Here is a 19798-nt window from a genome sequence, read left to right as displayed (position 1 = left end):
ACTGTCTTTATTCACAGAATATATGTGTTTGCAGAGAATCTTGAAAAATCAAAAAGGCAACTAAAAGTAATATGTGCATATAGAAAGACCATAGGATGCAAGGCCAATTTTATACAAATGTATTTCTGTATTCACACAGAAACAATCTGCAAATAAATTTTAGATTAATTGTTTATAATAACATCCCCCAAACATAAAATACTCTGGGAAATTAATAAACATGTGCAAGATTTCTACAGTGAAAACTATAAAATGTTGCTTAGAGAATTTAAGATTTTTATTTCATGTTTAATCCATGGATAAAAAACTCAATTTTATTAGTTCTCCAAAAATTGATATATAAATTTAATGTAATTTCAATCAAAATACTGACAGATTTTGGGGGGGCTGCAGTTGAAATTGACAAGCTAATACTAAATTTATATAGAAATCCACAGGACCAAGAATAGACAAACAGTTTGAAGAAGAACAAAGTTAGGGAATTTATATTCTCTACTTTCAAATTTTACCATATTGCTTCTGTAATCCAGACATTGTGGTACTGGCATAATGTATTAGTCCATTTTTACACTGCCCATAAAGACATACCCGAGACTGGGCAATTTACAAAAGAAAGAGGTTTATTGGACTTACAGTTCCATATGGCTGGGGAGGCCTCACAATCATGGCAGAAAGCAAGGAGGAGCAAGTCACATCCTTGCTGCCTGGATGGCAGCAGGCAAAGAGAGAGCTTGTGCAGAGAAACTCCCATTTTTAAAACCGTCAGATCTCATGAGGCTTATTCACTATCGTGAGAATATCACAGGAAAGACCCACCCCCGTGATTCAATCATCTTTCACCGGGTCCCTCCCAAAACACATGGGAATTATGGGAGTTGCAAGATGAGATTTGGGAGGGGACACAGAGCCAAACCATACCACATAAGTATAGACAAATCAGTCAGTGGTTCAAAATACAGTGTTCAAAAGAGACCTGTATATAGTGGTCAGCTGGTTTTTGGTGTAGGCATCAAGGCATTTACTGAGGAAATTCTTTGCAGTAAATATTTTTGGAACAACTGGATAAACCTATGCAACAAAATGAACACCAGCTTTTATTCTCACTAGATAAATTATATTCCAAGTTGCAAGAGCTAAAATATAAAACTTTAAAAAAGAAAACAAAATAGACTGTATTTATAATGCTGTGCAGCAAATAGTTTCTAACATATGACTTAAAAAGCACAAACCGTAAGTGGAAAACTGATAAATTAGAGTTTCTATATATAAAAAACTTCTGATTTTTGAAAGATATCATTAAGAAAATGAAATGGCAAGCCATGGATTAGGAGAAAATATTTCTGACAAAAATATATATTTGACAAAAATTGTATCCAGAATATAATAATAACTCCTATCATACAATAAGAGAAAATAAACTTCCTAGTTAAAAATTAAAAAAAGATTTGAATAGTTCTCAAATAAAGATGTAACAAACGGTGATAAGCATAATGAAAATGCTTAAAACTAAAAGGCACAAGAAAAAGCAAATTAAAGCCACAATTACAACTACATATGGATGGAATATCTAATATTAAGAAGTCTAAATGTTGGTGAGAATGTGGAACAAATGGAATTCTTATACTTCGCTAGTGAGAGTAGAAAATGGTACACCACTTCGGAAATTCCTAAATCTTGGTAGTTTATTGGAATATAAGTCTATTTCTTTTCATATAAATTCCAATCTGGCTATTGCTGGTAGCTAGAAGGCTTTTTATATAGTCATGCAGGGATCTAGGATCCTTTCCTCTTGTGAATCGGCACTTCTTGTCTTCCTCATTCAGCTAACGGAGAGGGAAGGAGAACATGGAGGGTAGTATAGAGGGGTTTTGTAGGCCAGACCCGGAATAAATATATGTAACATCTACCTGCACTCTGTCAGCCAGATCTCAGTCACCTAATTGCACAGAAGGCTGGGAAGCATTGTTTATGTGTGTGTAAAGGAGCAAAGGGGAAAGGATTTGGTGACTAGCCAATCGTAGCCTTATTTGTAGTGCTATTTAATAATGGGTGTATGTGGGAGGTAATTTGTATAATGAGAACACTAGTTTATGAGTGTAATTACCAGTTCTAGTAGTAAATGCATGTTACCTTGGACAAGAAACTTTTTAAATGGTGGATTAAGAGCATAGCTTACAATTACATTTGTTCAGTTCCCAATTTCTTAACCTGAGCCTTTAATTAAACCAGTTTGTGCAATGGATCTTACAAAACAGGGAGCTATTTATTTATTTTCTAGTTCTTAGAGATTAAACTTTTACTTCCGTAAAGTAGAAGTCATAATATTTGCCCATATTCATACTAGTTTTGTCCCGAAGATGAAAGTAGATAGAGTCTCTGAACTATCAAAACTACATTATGAAAAATGAATTATTTTCCTTCTTAGCTGACAAAGGAGTGTTGATCTATGTAATGCTGACATAAATTCAGATCTTGGAAAACAGAGCCCTTGTAGAATGAATATCATTATTTGTTGCTTTTTGTGGCTCAGAGATAAAGACTATTAGCCTAAAAGCTAAATACTTAAGGTTGGTTGGTTTGTCTTTTTTATGAGAAAATTTTCACTCCAAAGAAGTGTTCCTAAAAAGGTTTAAATGAAGATTGAGACTATGCTGGATTCTGATTGCTTTGTTCTTTTCTCAGCTTTCTGGCCTAAGATCAAAGTCTCTTCTATCAAAGCAACTTCGTATCTCCCTTAGTGTCAGGTTAAAAAATTTATTGGTGCATGCTTTCTCTGGAGGCTACTTCTATTCCATAGAAAGAAGCAAACTAATTTCCTAAAATTCCATGCAGAACAGGGATTCTCTGATGAGTGGTCAGATATTTCTGCTTTTGTGCACCCAAGGACAAATTAAAATTCTGAAAACTTCAGTTTCCTTTTGCTTATACAGCTATTTTAAAAATATAGAGCGTTATTAGTCAAAAACGAAATACAGGACCCCTATTTGCAATTGTTTTTATAACATCGAAACAAAGAGACCGTTTCCTGAGGATTTCCTTAATAAATGATGAGAAAACATGGACACATAGAGAGGAATAAAACACATTGGGACCTATCGAAGGGTGGAGAGTGGGAGGAGGGAGAGATTCAGGAAAAATAACTAATGGACACTAGGCTTAATACCTAGGTGATGAAATAACCTGTACAATAAACTCCCATGACACACGTTTACCTATGTAACAAACATGCACATCCTGTACATGTACCCATGTACTTAAAAGTAAAAAGAAAATAATAATAAATAAGTAAAAATGTTCTTTTTCAGAAAATTACATATCAGCTATTGTTTAAATTGCTTTTTAAAAATATTTTGGAATATTTTGATAAATTGATGATCTATCAAGGCCCTTCTAATTCTAGTGTTTGATTGCCAGTGGAAGCCTTACATTACAGGATGGTTACTGGAGGTTGTGGCTTTCAACCCTAAAGATAGGCTATATACAAGCTTTCCTTTAATAACTGTGTATGACTTAATTTTTCATAAATTTCACACATTTTTATATGCATATATATTTCCAGAATATTCTTAATTGGTGTTAAAAATACTAATAATTTTATTTTTTCAAAGCGTATTTCTTTGCCCTGATACTTTGAGATTTGTTGAGCAAATCTGTATTAATTGGTAATTTATCTTAATTTTCAAGTTGCTCATTTTTATATTGTTGCTCTTCTACAGCTTTCATTTCCAAGTTAGCAAAGTCATACCATTTTAACCTGGCTGCAAATGATGGCTCTCACACTTCATTCGCCTGTTTTAGGTGTTCTTTTCTGCATCTTCTTTAATTGTAAATATTCTTCTTAAGTTATAGTGATAAGAAGTGTACATGATATCCCAGGACAGGAAGGTTTTTTTAATTTTTGCATTGATCCTCTCATGATGCATAACAGTCTTTAGCTCTTACCAACTTCTCTATCACCAACATCCACCAAGACCCATGCAGCCATCTAAGGATCCCAGATTCCATCCACCTCTTTCTAATTAATTCAGAGCCCTGGATCCTATGGATATATTTTCTTTCCAGTATCACATTTTCCTTTAATATCCAAATATCAATAACTTTCAGTACTCACTCGACACAATAGCAAGAAATTCAAGTCCCTTTGTAAGAATTTCTGATAATTTCCAGTGAGTATTTTTGAATTCAATAAATCTATTCTGGTTGCGGCTCATCACTTCACATAAGGCATCTTCCCAGCTTCCTCTAATCATATCATTTCTTTCATCCTGTCTTAGCTCCCTGCCTCCCAGTTTGATCTAAAATATGTACACAGGCTCTACATGCATCCATAAAGCACACAATTTCAAGTTCACATAATTGACTAAGACCTAGAGAAACTATGATGCAAAAGTGAAAACCTGAAACTGAATATCAGATATCACTGCCCCTTTAGTCCATTAGTAATATCTACTCACAGAGAGTTCGGGGGAGCTATCATGGCAAAGTGGTAAAGATCTTAGTTAAATAAACTGGTTGCCACTATTACTTTTTTGAGAATGTTCAGCACAATGTCTGAACAGAATTACACTCAACAAATGGAGGCTGCTGCTGTGATGTTAGCACCATGATTGTGTGCTTTGAATATCTATCTAACGCCATTGTGAGACCCTTGGCATTGACCTATTGAATGCAAAAAAAAAAAAAAAAAGCATACCCTGACTCCAGTCATTATTACTGGTTCCTATTAATATGGGCATTTTTATTTTTATATCACTGGGGCAATTACATACCTCCAAATAATTCTTTTGCAAACTCCTTATTTTGGGAGGACTATGCATAAAGAAGAAGCCAAAAACTAACTTCGTATTATAATCTTTGTCCATACTAAAGACAATTTTTATGTCATTAAATGAAATATTGCATTGTGTATTTATAGATAATCTTATATATGACAGTTATTATTTCAAACTCTGGAAGTAAAATTATTTTAAAATGCACATGATCTCTTCTCCTTATAGAATTTACAACCCAACGGGAATTGGAAACTCTTCATTAATGAATCACACAAATAAATATGTGCTATGAGACAAAGGAGAAGTACTAGATGCTGTGGAAGCAAATAATGGAGAATTAGACCAAGTCAAAAAGGTCAGGAAAGGCTTTAATCTCAGTACAAAGCATTGGCGTATGACTTACTCCTCTGGTTAATGGCTGCCATGATAGAAACTGATACATACAGAGCCTGTTTTATATGCTTCAAAGTACTGATCAGTGTCTCTTACAGAAAAGACAGTCCACCACAAATACAAATTCTTTTACTTTGAAGTTATTAAATAATCAGAAATATTTAGTGTTGAAGTTCTAAGGAGGGATGGTGATCAATACATTTTGTTTTATTTTCCCTTCATGTTTTGGAAGCAACTGATTAGTAGGCATGGGAATCAGGCAAATGAAGTTCTGCATAACAGCTTTATTAAGTTTAAAAGCTTAATTGGATAATATGATATACTTGATGCTTTCTAATATTTCATTCTGGAATTAACTTATCTACCCAGACAGATAGGCTTCCTGTGTGGAGCAGAGTTCAATGTTATGGGCTTACCATACACAGGAAGCAATAAAGGAAGGTAGTTTCTTGAGAGTAAAACAGAGAAGCCCAAATGAGTAAGGAGGGAAGAGAAGGACAAGAGTGTTCTCTAATGGAGTTCTATTAGCAATAAAATTCCTAAGGAATGGAAGACCCCCACCCCCAGCCGTGGCCTCTTTCTTTCCTTCATGCATTTAGACATAACACTCAAACCCTATGGCTCACCAGTGTTAAATGTGGCCCTTATGGGAAAGAGACTATTGCTTGCCAGGAAGTCCTGCTCTCTATTCGTGAAGTTGAAAATAGCACTGCTCCTTTGTGTATCTGGTGGGGAGTTTGGCTTTTAATTCTATAGCTGCATTGTCCAATAAATTAGCCACCAGCCACTTATGGCTATGTAAACTCAAAGTACATAGAAGTCCAGTTCCTTATTAACACTAGGTACATTTCAGTGGGAAATAGCCAGTTCTCAATAGCTAGTTAATACTAGAACGGAACAGATTATAACATATTTGCACCATCACAGAACCATCTATTGGCTAGCACTACTCTAGAGGGCACTGAAAAAGTGAGCTCCAGGACCTTGCTGTACCTTATGCCAAAGCCCACGTACTTTATTTTTTATCCCAAATTATACCTAGCCACATGCCAGTATGTTTCAAGAGAGTTAATACAACTATAACACATAACAAATATGCTTCAATAATACAGATTCAATAAATAATTCGGCACTATTCACAATAGCAAAGAGTTGGAACCAACCCAAATGTCCAACAATGATAGACTGGATTAAGAAAATGTGGCACATATACACCATGGAATACTATGCAGCCATAAAAAATGATGAGTTCGTGTCCTTTGTAGGGACATGGATGAAACTGGAAAACATCATTCTCAGTAAACTATCGCAAGGACAAAAAACCAAACACCGCATGTTCTCACTCATAGGTGGGAATTGAACAATGAGAACTCATGGACACAGGAAGGGGAACATCACACTCCGGGGACTGTTGTGGGGTGGGGGGAGGGGGGAGGGACAGCATTAGGAGATACACCTAATGCTAAATGACGAGTTAATGGGTGCAGGAAATCAACATGGCACATGGATACATATGTAACAAAACTGCACATTGTGCACATGTACCCTAAAACCTAAAGTATAATAAAAAAAAAAAAAAAATATTATAAAATCTCTAACAAAGGAGAAATTATATCCAAAGATAAAGCTAAAATAATTAAATAAATAAACTCCTAAATGTTCCTTCCCTCAATTTCTCACTCTGTGCAGTCCCATTAGAGGGATTCCACTCAGAAGCATGGATAGATTTAGGTGCTTTTAGTGGTTGTAGGGGTTTGTAATAGTGTGTTAGGACCTTATGTTCTACCTGGTGATTTTTTCTGTTTTCCTTTTTCACCCTTTTTAGGCCTTAAATAAATGTTGTGTCTTTAGGGGGACTGGAAATATTTTCTTCTACCTCTTCCTTTTTCTAAACGAGAAAGATCAGCTTCTAGTGTTCATTCCCCCACTGTGCTCTCACTCATTTGTGGTAGGTTCAGAAGAGGATTAAACAGTTTAATCTGCTTTTTTTTTTTTTTTTTTTTTTTTTTTGAGACAGAGTCTCGCTCTGTTGCCAGGCTGGAGTGCAGTGGTGCAATCTTGGTTCACTGCAACCTCTGCCTCCAGAGTTCAAGTGATTCTCCTGCCTCAGCCTCCCGAGTAGCTGGGACTACAGGTTCGTGCCACCACGCCCAGCTAATTTTTGTATTTTTAGTAGAGATGGGATTTCACCATAATTTCTGATGAGCATTTTCACCTTTTATTATGTGACTATAAAAATAACACCCTTAGACATTCCCTTTTCTATATGACTTTTGTGCCAAAGATATTTCTGCTACTTTTCATCCAAAACTACTTTCATCTTGGATCTCTATTGTCTAGTCTCCCTGAAGTGCCTGCTGCTTATAATCACCACACTCTTCTGATTATCCTCTTGCCTTCAGCTATTTTAGATGCCAATTTTACTAAAGACCTTATTTATCATCAACTCATTCACTTTACCCACTTCATTATTTAGATATCTAGAATTTGTATGGACAAATGCATGCTACCTGCCTTGGACCCATTGAGCCTCATAAAAATTTAACTATAGTGGACTATGATGGAGATGGCCAGGTGGCCAGCAGAGATCCTTGTTTTTTTCCAAGTTGTATAATTGACTTCTCAGACTACCTTGCACCCAGTTGAGTAATGAGACACTCTGGCCTGTAAAGTACTCATTTTCCCTCATTCCTAGTCTCCTGGCTGGATGCCCATATTGAGTGTGACTAAGTGACCTGTCTGCAGTATGGTGGGGTCTCTCTCAGGCTGGGTTTCTGAAAAACTTCATGAAGCAGAAAGGATCCTCCCCACCCTCCTGCCTCTGTCAGGGAAAAATTGGATCTGTGAATTAATAACATAAACCTAAGTGACTGAGATTTTGTGGTTAGCTATTACTAAAACTAGAATTTACCATAACATATACAAACTGAAAAAAAATTTGAACTCAATTAGGAGAAAGGATTTCCAATTAGTATAAGTATAGGTTTGCAGTCATTTATGTCTTTGCAATCTTTCTATATTTGGCACATGTAGATCTGTTGCTTTCCAAAAGCAGAAAAAAATGACTATCTGGAGTGGCAATCAGAAGGATAACTAATGACAGTCTATTTTGATTTCAACTGCAATTAATACTTTCCCTGTACATTAGTTAAGAAGGAAATATTCTTTCTTAAATTTTATTTTAGGTTCAGGGGTACATGTGCAGTGTTATATAGATAAATTACATTCCAAGGGGTTTTTGTGTACAGATTATATCATCAACCAGGTAATAAGCATAGTATCTGATAGGTAGTTTATCAATCCTCTCCCTCCTCCCACCCTCCATTCTCAAATCTGCCCCAGTATCTATTCCCTTCTTTGTGTCCACGTGTACTCAATATTTGGCTTCCACTTAAAAGTGAGAATATGTGGTATTTGGTTTTCTGTTCCTGCATTAGTTCGCTTAGGATTATGACTTTCAGCTCCAATTCATTTGCTACTTAGGACATGATCTCTTTCTTTTTTATAGCTGTATAGTATCCTATGGTATATATGTGCCATATTTTCTTTATCCAGTCTACCGTTGATGGGGATTTAGATTGATTCCATGACTTTGCTATTGTGAATAGTGCTCCAGTAAACATTCATGTGCATGTGTGTTTATGGTAGAATGATTTATATTTATTTGGGTATATACCAAATAATAGGACTGCTGGGTCAATTGTTACTTCTGTTTCAGGTTCTTTGAGAATCACCACACTACTTTCCACAATGGTTGAACTAATTTACATTCCCACCAGCAGTGTATAAGTGTTGTCTTTTCTCTGCTAATTCACCAGCATGTTATTTTTTGACTTTTTAATAATAGCAATTCTGTCTGATGTGAGATGGTGTCTCATTGTGGTTTTGATTTGCATTTTTCTAACAATTAATGATGTGGAGCATTTTTTTCATACGTTTGTTGACCACAGGTATGACTTCTTTTGAAAAATGTCTGTTCGTATCCTTTGCCCACTTTTTAATGAGTTTGTTTCTAGCTTGTAAATTAGTTTAAGTTCCTTATAGATGCTGGATATTAGACCTTTGTCAGATATATAGTTTCCAAATATTTTCTCCCCTTCTTTAGGCTGTCTGTTTACTCTGTTGATAGTTTCTTTTCTGTGCAGAAGCTCTTTGGTTTAATTAGGTCTCATTTTTCAATTTTTGTTTTTGTTGCAATTGCTTTTGTTGTCTTCATCATGAAAACCTTGCTGGTTATCCTCCAGGGTTTTTATAGTTTTAGGTTTTACATTTAAGTCTTTAATACATCTTGAATTGATTTTTGCATATGGTGTAAGGAAGAGATCCAGCTCATTCTACGAGGCCAGTGTTATTCTGATATCAAGACCTGGCAGAATCACAAGAGAAAAAAGAAAACTTCAGGCCAATATCCTTGATGAACATAGATGCAAAAATCTTTAACAAAATACTAGAAATTGAATCCAGCAGCACATCAAAAAGCTAATCTGCCATGATCAAGTAGGCTTTATCTCTGAGATGCAAGGTTGGTTTAACATACAGAAAACATTAAATTTGATTCATCATATAAACAGAACTAAAAACAAAAACCACATGATTATCTCAATAGATGCAGAAAATGCTTTCAATAAAATTCAGAATCCATTTACATTAATAACTCTCAACAAACTAGGCATTGAAGGAATATACCTAAAAATAATAAAATAATACCTAAAAATAATAAAAGCCATTTATGACAAACTCACAGCCAACATCATATTGAATGGGCAAAAAGAGAATTCCCCCTGAGAACTGGAATGAGAAAGATTCCCGCTCTCATCACTCATTCAGTATAATATGGGAAGTTCTAGCCAGAGCAATAAGTAAGAGAAAGAAATAAAAGTCATCCAAATAGGAAGAGAGGAAGTCAAACTAGCTGTTTGCAGGCTTTATAAATCTATACCGAAAAAACTTCAGTCTCTGCCCAAAAGCTCCGAGATCTGATAGACAAACTTGGCCACATTTTAGAATACAAAATCAATGCACACAAATCAGTAGAATTGGCCAGGTGCAATGGGTGCCTATAACCCCAGCACACTGATAGGCCTAGGTGAGTGGATTGCTTGAGCTCACGAGTTCAAGACCAGCCTGGGCGACATGGCAAAACCCCATCTCTACTAAAAATACAAATATTAGCCAGGTGTGGTGGTGCATACCTGTAGTCCCAACTACTCAGGAGGCTGAGGTGGGAGGGGTCCCTTCTTTTTAATTTTTTGGAATAGTTTCAGTACAAGTGATATCAGCTCTTCTTTATATATCTGATAGAATTTGTCTATGAATCCATCTGGTCCTGGGCTTTTTATGTTTGGTAGGATTTGTATTACTGATGCAATTTCAGAACTCATTATTGATCTATTAAGAGATTAAATTTCTTCCTGGTTCAATCTTGGAAGTTGTATGTTTCCAGGAATTTAGCAATTTCTTCCAGGTTTTTAAGTTTGGGTGTATAGAGTTTTTCATAGTATTCTTTGAGAGTTTTTTGTATTTCTGTGAGGTCAAGTGGTAATGTCTCCTTTGTTGTTTCTTATTATCTTTATTTGTATCTTCTCCTTTTTTTCTTTATTAGTATAGTAAGTGGTCTTTTATTCTTATTTATTTTTCAAAAAGCAACTTCTGGATTTGTTGTTTTTTTTTCATCTCAGTTTCCTTCAGATCAGCCCTAATTTTGCTTATTTCTTCTCTTTTGCTAGCGTTGGGGTTGGTTTGCTCTTGTTTCTCTAGGTCCTCTAGGTTTGATGTTAGGTTTTTAATTTGAAATCTAACTTTTTGATGTGGGCATTCAGCACTGTCAAATTCCCTCTTAACACTGCTTTAGCTGTGTCCCAGAGATTCTGATAGGTTGCACTTTTATTCTTATTAGTTTCAAATAATTTCTTGATTTCTGTGCTCATTTCATTGGTTACCAAAAGGTCATTTAGGAGCATGTTGTTTAATTTCCATGTAACTGTATGGTTTTGAGCAATTCTCTTAATATCATTTTCTATTTTTATTGTGCAGTGGTACAAGAGTGTGTTTGGTATGATTTCACTGTTTTTGAATTTGCTGAGTATTGGGTTATCACCAATTGTGTGGTTGATTTTAGAGTATGTGCCATGTTCCAATGAGAAGAATGTTTTGGGATGGAGAGTATTCTAGATGATATCAGCCCCATTTGGTCAAATGTCAAGTTCAGGTCTTGAATATCTTTGTTACTTTCCTGCCTTGATAATCACTCTAATACTGTCTGTCAGTGGGGTTTTGGAGTCTTTCACTATTATTGTCTGATTATCTGAGGCTCTTCTTAGGTATCTAAGAATTTGCTTCATGAATCTGGGTGCTCCTGCATTGGGTGTGTATACATAGGCTAGTTAGGTCTTTTTGTTGAATTTGACCCTTTACCATTTTTGTAATGCCCTTATTTGTCATTTTTGATCACTGTTTGTTAACATCTGGTTTATCTGAAATTAGAATAGCAACCCCTGCTTTTTTCTGTTTGCTTGGTAGATATTTCTCCATCCCTTTTCTTTGAGCTTATGGATGTCACTGCATGTGAGATAGGTCTCTTGTAGACAGCACAGTTGGGTCTTGCTTTTGTATCCAACTTGCCACTCTGTGCTTTTTAATTGGAACATTCAGTCCATTTACATTTAAGGTTTGATCCTGTCATTGTGTTGTTAGCTGGTTATCATGCAGACTTGATTGTGTGGTTCCTTTATAGTGTCAATGGTTTATGTACTTAAGTGTGTTTTTGTGGTGGCTGGTAACAGTCTATCCTTTCAAGATTTAGCACTCTCTTAAGAACCTCTTATAAGGCAGGTCCAGTGGTAATAAATTCTCATAGCATATACTTTTCTGAAAAGTATCTTATTTCTTCTTTGCTTATGAATCTTAGTTTGGCTAAATATGAAATTATTGGTTGGAATTTCTTTATTAATGCTGACTATTGTCCTCCAGTCTGTTCTGGCTTGTAGGTTTCAGCTGAAAGCTCTGCTGTTATCCTAATGGAGTTCTCTTTGTAGGTGACCTGTCCCTGCTCTCTAACTGCCTTCAATATTTTTCCTTTCATTTCAACATGGAAGAATCTGATAATTATATCTTGGGGATGGTCTTCTGGTGTAGTATTTCACAGGGATGCTCTACATTTCCTGGATTTAAATGTTTGCCTTTCTAATGAGGTTGGGGAAATTTTGTGAACGATATCCTCAAATGTTTTGCACGTTGCTTACTTTGTGCTTCTCTCTTTCAGTGATGCCAATGAGTCATAGATGTGATCTTTTTACATAATCTCATATTTCTCAGAGGTTTTGTTCATTCTTTATTGGTTTTGTTTGTTTTTTGTCTGAGTTATTTTAGAGAAACAGTCTTTGAGCTCTGAGATTCTCTCCTCCTCTTGGTTGATTTTGCTGTTAATACTTGCAATTGTACTATAAAATCGTTGAAGTGGATTTTTCACTTCTATCAGCTCAGTTTGGTTCCTTCTTAAAATGGCCATTTTATCTTCTAGTTTCTGTACTATTTTATTATATTTCTTAGATTCATTGAATTGGGTTTCATCTTTCTTTTGAATGTCGATAATCTTCATTCCATTCCATATTCTGAACTCTATTTCTGACATTTCAGCCATTTCAGCCCTGATAAGAACCATTTCTGGGTAAGTAGCGTGGTTGTTTAGAGGTAAGAAGGACAGTCTGGTTTTTTGAGTTGCCAGAGTTTTGCACTGTTTTTTTTCTCATCTGTGTGAGCTGATATTCCTTCAGTCCTTGAAGTTGCTGTCCTTTAGATGTTTTTTTTGTTTTGTTTTGTTTTTTGGGGGGGTTTTGTTTGTTTGCTTTTATCTTCTGTGATGCCCTTGCAAATTTGCTTGTAGTATAAGATGAGTTCAGTCGACTAGTTTTGATTCTATTCTACTCCTGGGTCTTGGAGGTGTCCCCTCCAGTTACTGTCTCTATGCCCAAATTTCTTTTGTTAAGTGTTCTGATCCATGGGGCTCTCTCAGGCAGGGGCCACAGTTGGCAGACAGGCCATATCTTTTCTGGGTGAGTTCTAATCTGCTGTAGTTGTGCTTCCTGGGAGATCACAAGGTTGCACCTGCCCACAGAGTGCAGACACAAGCAAAAGTGCTGGTCGAGAAGCTCTAGCAGGTGTGGCCTATCTGGCTATGAGAGGTAGGTGTGAGTGGAGTTTCTCACCCTACCATCCAGGTGGTTTCTGGGGCAATAGGAGGCTGTGGTCTTTGGCAAATTTAGGTAAAAGTAAAATTGCTGGGCTGGAAGCTCTAGCAGGTGTGGCTTGCCTAGCTAAGAGAGGTAGGGGTAGGTGGAGTCACTTCTCCAGCCATCTGGATGTTTCTCCAGACAACAGGAGGCTGTGCTCTCTGGCTGAGTTCACATAGAAGTGGGACTGCTGGGCTGGAAGCTCTAGCAGGCGTTGCCTGCCTGGCTACCAGCAGCAGGAGTCAGTGGGGTAGTCTGCCCTACTGTCTGGATGTTTTCCTGGACAACAAGAAGTTGTGCCCTCCAGCTAGGTTCACACAAAGGTAGGACTGATGTGCCAAAATCTCTGGTTGCTGTTGCCTGCCTGGATACCAGCAGTGGGAGTGGGTGGGGTCACTCACCCTGTGGTTACTCACCCTGTGGTCACCTACCCTGCTCTGCAGGGTTTTCTCAGGACAACAGGAGGCTGTGCCTGCCTTCTGAGCTCAGACAGCAGAAGATCACTGGGCTGGAAGCTCTAACAGGCATTGCCAGACTAGCTACCAGCAGTTGGAGGCAAGAGCAGGGTCACTTACCCTGCTGTCTGAATGTCTCCTGGGACAACAGGAGGCTGCACACACTGGCTGAGTTCAGACAGAAGAGGGATCATTGGACTGGAAGCTCTGGCAGGTATGGCTAGCCTGGCTACCCATAGTGAGAATGGACAGGGTCACCTGCCCAGCTACCCAGATGTTTCCCAGGACAACAGGAGGCTGTGTCCACTGACAGTTCAGACAGAAGTGGAACCACTGGACCAGAAGCTCTAGCAAGTGTTGCCCACCTGGCTACTAGTGGTGAGGGTGGGTGGGGTCTCCTGCCCTGCAGCCCGGATGCTTCCTGGGACAACAGGAAGCTGTGCCTTAAGGCTGAGTACACACAGAAGCGGGAGCACTAGGCCAGAAACTAGCAAGCATTGCCCACCTGGCTATCCGTGGCAAGGGTGGGTGGGGTCACCTGCCTTGTCATCTGGGTGCTTCCCGGGATAACAGGAAGCTGCACTTTCCAGCTGAGTTCACAGGAAAATGGGTCTGCTGGGCTGGAAGTTCTAGCAGGTGCTTCCCATCTGGCTATCTGTGGGGGTCGTGGAGTCACCAGCCCTGCTGTCTGGGTGCTTCCAAGGACAACAGGAGGTGGTGGCTGCTAGCCAAGTTAAGGCAGAAGTGGGACCACTGGGCTAGAACCTAACACGGGACCTTGTCCGGTGAGCTGGGTGGAGCAATCTTACTGCTCTCAAGCACCACAGCTGCGACCTCTGTTGGGGCTATTGTGCCGGTGATGGTCTGCTCTGGGGCCAAAGTCTTTGAGTTCCCCTTGCACCTTCAGAGTTGCCTCCAGAAAACATCTGCTTTAGTCTAGAAGCATGGTGGGGGGCCGTGGAGTGGACCAAAGGGATGCTTTCATTCCCAGTCTTGCATTTGTCCATGTAGGTAGTGTGTATCCCCAAGAGGGGTCTTACTCATCCTTTTCCATTTTGGAGAGGCTCTGCTGGCTCTACGTTAAGCCCAGACAGGCTGGTGTCCTGCTTTGCTCCTTTCTGCTCTCTGTGTTCCTCTGCTGCCGTGATGGATTCTGATGTGGTTGCTCAGATGATCAGCCTGCAGGGTCAGTGTTCACTAGCCCTTTTGTTTCCTCTAGAGGTAGCACTCGTGAGCTGCTTCTAGTCTGCCATTTTGGCCTTTCCCCAAAAAAGGAAATATCAACTACAAATCGGATGACACTGATCAGTTTTATTAATTTTACTTAGTCATGTAGCTAATGACAGGGATCTAATCTTTATTAGAAATCAAGTCATCAAATTTTGAGAGTCTAAATTGTCTTTATTATTTAATTTATCTGAGAGACCTTGATTTTATAGGTAATAGGATTTAGGAGCAGTACCAAGACTGATAATTGGTATTGCCAGAGTTCCAGTTTTGTGTAGTTTTTACTATTTTGTGTTGGGTAGCTACTTCAAGAAAAATTCATAAAGTAGAAAAGTTTTTCTTTTCAAAATACAAATGTCTGCATTTTGTATTGGATTCCAAATTTCCTTTTAAACTATGACCTCATGCAAGTTTGTATTCTTCTGATGGGAGTCAAAGAAATAATAATCTGAAGAGATACAGTGCCTCTGACTTAGTAATTCACATCTCTGCTTTGGAGCAACAGGTGGCCTACGGAAATCATAGATTGATACAGAATCAAAGGAAAAAGTTTGTGCAGTAGATACAAGAGTCTTCTGAGTTGGGGAGCTATGTAATAATTCTGAGGCACTGGTATTGGGGATCTAAAATGGGAACATAAAGAATATTCACATATTGGAGATACGTTTGGGGAAAAATATTTCAGAAATATATTTTCTTTTTCAGTGTTAAAGAGGGACTTTTAACAGTCATATAATCAAGAGACACAATGTCTGATTTTCTTCCAGAGATAGTACTTACTGGGCTCAGTATCACTGACAATGACAACTTGGTCAGGGTATGGGGTAAAGGTAATTGAAATGGCAGATGGGTAATTGGACACAATGACTTTTTTTTCCTACAATGATCTTTACAGTACTTTTGTAGTTTAAGATTCTGAGATATGCATGGTTTTTTTTTTCATTTGGTGCTATAAGCTACTGAAGATAAATTAATTGTTCAGATTTTCTTTTTTCTTCATAAATGTATTATTTTCTCTTTACTAAGTAAGACATACTTTTCCAAAGAATTTAAGAATTCCTAGAAATGTTCAACAAAGTGAAAATTTCACTGTAGTTTTGCCACCTGTACAGTCAGTTTCCTTAGTTGCAGAGAATATGCTCTAGCTAGTTTAAAGGGAAAAGGAATTCCTTTGAAAACATTAAGCAGGGTGAACTTACTCAGTAAGCGTACTGCTAAGGCCCACGATGCTTTGAAAATCTGAAAAAGAAAATCATATGTAGGTTGAACAATTTTTATTACACATTAATATATCTTTATGCCAATTCAGTCATAAAATATTATTATATAACATATACACGTGCGTGTGTGTGTATACTATGGAGGAAGGGGCTGGTGAAGGCAAAAGTGCCTAGGATCCACTAAAATCCTAAAGAACAGAGGCTCAGGCTTGGATTGCTGGTGCTCAGGAGCTCCAACCCCAGCTAAATACACATGAGCAATAATAATCCAAATTACTACAGCAGTAACAAAATCAATAAAGAAATTATGAGTAACTCTGTAAGGAAAATTATAAGAAGCTATAAAGAGAAGTAAAGAACTGTAACACATGTGTAAGTGGGGAAATATTTACATCATAAGTATCAATTCCTTCCAAATTAATTTGTATTTTGCTCCAAATAAATCTCACTGTGACTGCTGCTAGCACAGGTATCTCTGCCCACACTGCTGATGCTGGGCCTCAGGGCAGAACCTCTGCCCCCACTGTCTTGAGAGCTGGCAAAGGTGTCATTTCTCAGAATGGGTTGCCAGATGGATTCTTTTTCTGAGCTGCAGTCTTGAACAATGGTATCAGAAAAGCCTAGGCCATATATTTGTTCTCTATGTATAAGGAAGACTAAGAAGTGGATTTCTAGCATCCGTCTTGGTGATGTGTGAACTTGTAAGGTGGGATGTTTCCTTGACGCAGGAGAGATTTCCAAATGTTTTGGACAGCCGAATCCACCACACAAAAATAACTACTGCCAACACATTGACGTATTTGCATTTAGACTTTCTGGTATGCTAGGTTTTGTTTTCATTTAATGCTTTAAAAAAAGAGCTATAGCTGTAGAAACATGAATACTTACTGTGTGATAGGTATAGCTAACATTGTTTGAATTATCTATTTTGATCATTAATTAAAAATAACAGCGTTTGGTGATAGCCAGTATTGTTATTTTCCCATTTTATAGATGAAAAAAGCAGACTTAAAGAAGCTAGGTAACTTCTTCACGGAGATAAAGTTAAAGAATAGTGAGATGGAATTTTACGTGGAGTTTTACCTGCTACACAAACCATAGTCATAAATGAGATATACAACTTTCAATACAGCTTTTTACATTTAACATTTTGGTATAAGCCATTTTAAACTCTTCATTAATGTCTTTTTAATAGTGACCTAATATTCCATCAAATTAGTTAATGCAATTTATTCAAAGATTTCTCTATTGTTGAATATTTAGGATGTTTCTATTTCTTTCCTACTTTAGTCATATTGTGGTAATTTGTGCATATAACTTTTTTCTACATTTAGGATTATTTCTCTAGAATGGAAATCCAAAATTAGAATTACTAGATCAAAGAATATGAAAACATATTTTGAGAAGCCAATGTCACACTTGTATTTAATGATGAAGAAACAAGCTCATTAATTTATTCAACATTCAACATATTTATTGCATGCCTCCCACATGCTGGCTGTGGTACCTGTAATGTCATGATAAATATTTGACAGTCATTTGTCTAAACAGCATCATTGTATAGTGGGTATTAAAATAGGATGTGCCTGAAATGAGCATCTTGTGCTAACCACATATGGTGAGAATGCTTCCTAGATTTTCTGGGACAGGGTAGGAACACTTTTAGAGTTCTTAGAAAATACTCTTGGGAATGTAGGAAAGTAGCATTCAAAGCAATCTCAAAATAGCATCAAGTATGAACTTTTTCTTCTTTGCCAATTTGTTAGATGAAATACTGTTGATCATTGTTTATAATGGTTATTTCCTTGAGTATTAATGAAGTTGAACATTTTTCATATGTTTATTCATGAATTGTTTCTTCATTGTGAAGCATCTTTTAAATATTTCTCATTTGATATTTAGTATTTGTACAAAATAGATTTTGGTATATTGCCTTTGTTGCAAATAATTTTATATCTGCTCCTATTTTTTTTTAACTAGGGAAGTTTTTATGTAGCCCAATCTGCTAGGCATTTTCTTTATAATTTATTCTAGCACTTATAAGCTTCAGAAGTAGAATTGACCACTCCAAAAAAGTGTAAAAATAATCAGTTCCATTTTTCTTTATTTTTTATTTTGTATTATATTTGTATTTACTTCCATAATACATCTGGAATTTATATCCCTGTCTAATGGGACATAATTGATTTTATTCTAAAAAGGCAACTGTCTCAACAGTCATTAAATACTTCATTTCTTTTTTATAAATTTGTGGTGCTCACTTTATTATACACTGGGTTTAGGTTCACTATCTATATGCAACCTTGGAGTCCTATACCCATTTATATCAATTTCCATTGTAATAAAAATAATTGTTAATTTTTCCCCACCAGACCTCTGAAGGAATTATATTGTCCCTTTAATAATTAGTACAGTGCTTGGCATATGACAGGCATTATATATTTGTTGAATGAGCAAATGCATAAAATTGAATGTTTCTGGGCTACCCATGTTTTCCCACTAATCTGTAAATCACTTTCTCAGCCATTTCTTCACTGTGTTACATGTTATGTCACAAAATATATTTTATCATTAGAGCAAAACATTTTAATATTCATATTCAGAATATTCTTTATGATCTAGAATACGTTCTTCAAATGAACTTTGGAAAATTTTAAGAGCTTCTAAAATTATTTTCATTAGAATTTTCATTGGAATTATACTAAAAATATAAATTAATTTGGAAGGAACTGTATTTATGCTGTAAATATTTCCCCACTTACACGTGTTACAGTTCTTTACTTCTCTTTATAGCTTCTTATAATTTTCCTTACAGAGTTATTCATAATTTCTTTATTGATTTTGTTGTTACTGCTGTAGTAATTTGGATTATTATTGCTGCTATTGGGAGCTGCATTCATTTGGAAATTTTATTTTCTGTTTTTTGCTATTATATAGAAAAGCTATTGCTGCAAATTTACCTTGCATCCTTGAACTTTGAGTTATTTTATTAATTCTAATAGAAATTTTGTTTTTACAATTTTTCTGTTGACCTGAAGGCTATGTTGAGAATGCCATTGTCAGCTTAATTCTACTTTGCCTTAACAATTAGGGATGGAAACTGAGCAACAACTATAAGATTTTTAAAACCTTTGGGAAATTGGGTTTAATTTTAACATTTATCTTAAAAATAGTTTAATCTAGATTCTAGTAACTATATGTGAATAATTTCTAAGACATATATTTTAATGCTGAACCTGTTATGAAACAAATGTATGGGTTCTCAGAACCCATGAAAACCCGTTGTCTTAGTTCATTTATATTGCTATAAAGGAACACCTGAGACTGGATTATTCCTTTATATTGCTATAAAGGAACACCTGAGGCTGGATTATTCATAAAGAAAAGAGGTTTGTTTGGCTTATGGTATTGCAGGCTTTGCAAGAAGCATGGAATGAACACTTGCAAGAAGCATGGAATGAACAGGCTACTTCTATTCATGGTGGAAGGGGAAGGGGAGCCAG

At 36.6% G+C, this 19798-nt stretch overlaps 1 protein-coding gene across 12 annotated transcripts in view; it reads left to right on the top strand.

Moving 5' to 3' along the window:
* INPP4B (inositol polyphosphate-4-phosphatase type II B) overlaps positions 1–19798 on the top strand; it is an 849925-nt gene that overhangs the window by 370014 nt on the left and 460113 nt on the right. For 2 of the 12 annotated variants that reach the window (XM_063637639.1, XM_063637636.1), the window contains exon 1: positions 13513–13716. The exons of 7 other annotated variants lie outside the window; for them this stretch is intronic. The gene's annotated coding sequence lies outside the window, so the exon portion shown is untranslated. Of the gene's footprint in view, positions 1–4997; positions 5128–13512; positions 13717–13845; positions 14063–19798 lie in introns of those variants that run through there. 3 more of the 12 variants (XM_063637638.1, XM_063637635.1, XM_063637642.1) reach the window with 2 other exon arrangements.

This window comes from Symphalangus syndactylus, chromosome 4, assembly GCF_028878055.3.
Source record: "Symphalangus syndactylus isolate Jambi chromosome 4, NHGRI_mSymSyn1-v2.1_pri, whole genome shotgun sequence".
NCBI classification, from domain to species: domain Eukaryota; kingdom Metazoa; phylum Chordata; class Mammalia; order Primates; family Hylobatidae; genus Symphalangus; species Symphalangus syndactylus.
The sequence above is the reverse complement of the archived record's forward strand: the minus strand, read 5'-3'. Positions and strand labels throughout refer to the sequence as shown.